Below are 4,008 nucleotides of genomic sequence, written 5' to 3'. Positions count from 1 at the left end.
AAACGCACTGTCCATTATTTGATTTGATCAGGGCAGGGCAGCACACACAAACTGCATTTAGTCCAATAACAATCCATGATATTATTAGGGTGATAAATAAAAGGCAGTTGCTCCATGACACAAGAGCACGCTCTACTGGGACAAAAAGCTTACAGCACCTGGTATTCCCAGGCGGTCTCCCATCCAAGTACTGACCAGGCCCTACCCTGCTCAGCTTCCGAGATCGGACGAGATCGGGCGTATTCAGGCTGGTAGGGCCGTAAGCGAGGGAACAACTCTTGGTACACTATATAAAGTCAATGTGTCACTCACTCTGAAAGGGACACAGAAACGTATCCGCTTTGTGACACAAACTGAAGAAGCTCAACCCTTGCTTACATTTCCAATATATATATATATATATACAGTCATGGCCAAAATTGTTGGCACCCCTGAAATTTTTCCAGAAAATGAAGTATTTCTCACAGAAAAGTATTGAAATTACACATGTTTTGCTATGCACATGTTTATTTCCTTTGTGTGTATTGGAATAACACAAAAAAAAACAGGAAAAAAGCAAATTTGACATAATTTCACACAAAACTAAAAAAATGGGCCGGACAAAGTTATTGGCACCCTTTCAAAATTGTGGATAAATAAGTTTGTTCCAAGCATGTGATGCTCCTTTAAACTCACCTGGGGCAAGTAACAGGTGTGGGCAATCTAAAAATCACACCTGAAAGCAGATAAAAAGGAGAGAAGTTGACTCAGTCTTTGCATTGTGTTTCTGTGTGTGCCACACTAAGCATGGAGAACAGAAAGAGGAAAAGAGAACTGTCTGAGGACTTGAGAACCAAAATTGTGGAAAAATATCAACAATCTCAAGGTTACAAGTCCATCTCCAGAGATCTAGATGTTCCTTTGTCCACAGTGCGCAACATGATCAAGAAGTTTGCAACCCATGGCACTGTAGCTAATCTCCCTGGACGTGGACGGAAGAGAAAAATTGATGAAAGGTTGCAACGCAGGATAGTCCGGATGGTGGATAAGCAGCCCCAAACAAGTTCCAAAGAAATTCAAGCTGTCCTGCAGGCTCAGGGTGCATCAGTGTCAGCGCGAACTATACGTCGAAATTTGAATGAAATGAAACGCTATGGCAGGAGACCCAGGAGGACCCCACTGCTGACACAGAGACATAAAAAAGCAAGACTACAGTTTGCCAAAATGTACATGAGTAAGCCAAATTCCTTCTGGGAGAACGTCTTATGGACAGATGAGACCAAGATAGAGCTTTTTGGTAAAGCACATCGTTCTACTGTTTACCGAAAATGTAATGAAGCCTTCAAAGAAAAGAACACAGTACCTACAGTCAAATATGGTGGAGGTTCAAAGATGTTTTGGGGGTTGTTTTGCTGCCTCTGGCACTGGGTGCCTTGACTGTGTGCAAGGCATCATGAAATCTGAGGATTACCAAAGGATTTTGGGTCGCAATGTAGGGCCCAGTGTCAGAAAGCTGGGTTTGCGTCCGAGATCATGGGTCTTCCAGCAGGACAATGACCCCAAACATACTTCAAAAAGCACCCAGAAATGGATGGCAACAAAGCGCTGGAGAGTTCTGAAGTGGCCAGCAATGAGTCCAGATCTTAATCCCATTGAACACCTGTGGAGAGATCTTAAAATTGCTGTTGGGAAAAGGCACCCATCCAATATGAGAGACCTGGAGCAGTTTGCAAAAGAAGAGTGGTCCAAAATTCCGGGTGAGAGGTGTAAGAAGCTTATTGATGGTTATAGGAAGCGACTGATTTCAGTTATTTTTTCCAAAGGGTGTGCAACTAAATATTAAGTTAAGGGTGCCAATCATTTTGTCCGGCCCATTTTTTTGAGTTTTGTGTGAAATTATGTCAAATTTGCTTTTTTCCTGTTTTTTTGTGTTATTCCAATACACACAAAGGAAATAAACATGTGCATAGCAAAACATGTGTAATTTCAATACTTTTCTGTGAGAAATACTTCATTTTCTGGAAAAATTTCAGGGGTGCCAACAATTTTGTCCATGACTGTATATATTTGAGTCTTGTTGGGGGGGGAGGGCATATCCTATGTTGATTTATGACAAGTTCATTGACTAGGGCCCTATAAAATAGGCGTTGCGGACCGAATCACGGAATCCAGACATTAAACCGAAATTCAACAATATTCAAACATTTATTGAACTTAGTAAGAAATCAACTAAATCTATTCAACTTGTTAGAAAACGCATTCATTTGCCCAAGTCAATCATAAGACATGAACAAAATGCATCAGTGATTCGTATTTCCATGAACTTTCTGAAACGGCACAGGAATGCCCCTGTCTGTGTGCATGTGTGCGGTGCGCGCGTATGTCTACACTTTGTGTAGCCGTTAGCGATGATGCTAATGATAACCTTCTTCTGGTAGGGAAGGAATGGCTTTCCCCAAAACCTTCGCAAGTAAATGTTAACTACAAAGTAGCCTATGCCTGCCTGGCAGAATTATACCGTGATCATTTGCATCAATCCAGTGGCCATTTGTCCTACAGCAACACCGCTTAACCAAACAAAGGTCTCTTCCTGGTGCACGCTTGCATTTAAGGGTAACTACATCCCAAAATCTAAATGTCTTACATTTTTCCCAGACCTCACAAATGGTCACCTGATAGGGTTTAAACATTGTTGTGGACATAGAACATCCAATTGTGCTGTTTTGCTATTAAAAAGGTGTATTTTTGAGAGCGAAAACCTGCCAAAACAGGGACAAACGGTCAACGGGGAAATCTAAACGGAGAAAAGGGAACTTGGGAATTAACGGAATCAGGCAAAACATTGAAGGGATTTTATAGTGCCCTAATGGACTACAGACATTGACTGTCTCCTAGACTAAAAACAAAGGCTGCATGTACTGCCTATATTTTGAGGGAAACGCACTGTCCATTATTTGATTTGATCAGGGCAGGGCAGCACACACAAACTGCATTTAGTCCAATAACAATCCATGATATTATTAGGGTGATAAATAAAAGGCAGTTGCTCCATGACACAAGAGCACGCTCTACTGGGACAAAAAGCTTACAGCACCTGGTATTCCCAGGCGGTCTCCCATCCAAGTACTGACCAGGCCCAACCCTGCTTAGCTTCCGAGATCAGACGAGATCGGGCGTATTCAGGCTGGTATGGCCGTAAGCGAGGGAACAACTCTTGGTACACTATATAAAGTCAATGTGTCACTCACTCTGAAAGGGACACAGAAACGTATCCACTTTGTGACACAAACTGAAGAAGCTCAACCCTTGCTTACATTTCCAATATATATATATATATATATATATATATTTGAGTCTTGTTGGGGGGAAGAGGGCATATCCTATGTTGATTTATGACAAGTTCATTGACTAGGGCCCTATAAAATAGGCGTTGCGGACCGAATCACGGAATCCAGACATTAAACCGAAATGCAACAATATTCAAACATTTATTGAACTTAGTAAGAAATCAACTAAATCTATTCAACTTGTTAGAAAACACATTAATGAGAGAGGGATCACGTGACCCTTGAACGAGATGGCCGCATGAACTAGGAGCTCCGCACAAGTAGTTTCCAATTCCTAATCTTACCTCCACTTCAAGTTTAAACTCATTTAGCTTTAGTCAAAAAGTCATGGCGGCTTCAAAAGGCAACACTACAGGGGACATTTTTACCCGGACTCGAGTACTAGCGACGGAAAAAGCCTCCAAGAAGCAGCTAGCTTCAGAAAAAGCTAGCGCCATTAGCCAGGAGAAAGAGGACCCGTCCCCCCCCGAGGCCCAACGAATGCCAACCTCGCACTCTGTCGAAGACATCTTTTCTGAGCTGAGATCCCAACGTACAGAACTCAACACTAAACTAGATGCCATTAACGCTCAGCTCAGTGCGATAGGGGGCAAGGTGACAATCCTGGAAAATGCCTTGCCTGACATAAACAACAAGATAACCATAAACGCGGGGCGCCTGGACGAGGCAGAGGGGCGAATCC

At 42.6% G+C, this 4,008-nt stretch overlaps 2 non-coding genes across 2 annotated transcripts; both read right to left on the bottom strand.

Moving 5' to 3' along the window:
* Positions 1-146: 146 nt before the first annotated feature.
* LOC121559365 lies at positions 147-265 on the bottom strand. Its single transcript, XR_006660067.1, has one exon. It is a non-coding gene; the product is annotated as a 5S ribosomal RNA (ribosomal RNA).
* A 2,796-nt stretch (positions 266-3,061) lies between these two features.
* LOC123488417 lies at positions 3,062-3,180 on the bottom strand. The gene has a single exon (XR_006660061.1). It is a non-coding gene; the product is annotated as a 5S ribosomal RNA (ribosomal RNA).
* Positions 3,181-4,008: the final 828 nt, after the last annotated feature.

The sequence above is a fragment of the Coregonus clupeaformis genome, unplaced genomic scaffold (assembly GCF_020615455.1).
Source record: "Coregonus clupeaformis isolate EN_2021a unplaced genomic scaffold, ASM2061545v1 scaf2286, whole genome shotgun sequence".
Classification (NCBI taxonomy): Eukaryota; Metazoa; Chordata; class Actinopteri; order Salmoniformes; family Salmonidae; genus Coregonus; species Coregonus clupeaformis.
This window is presented reverse-complemented; position numbering and strand designations above follow the sequence as displayed.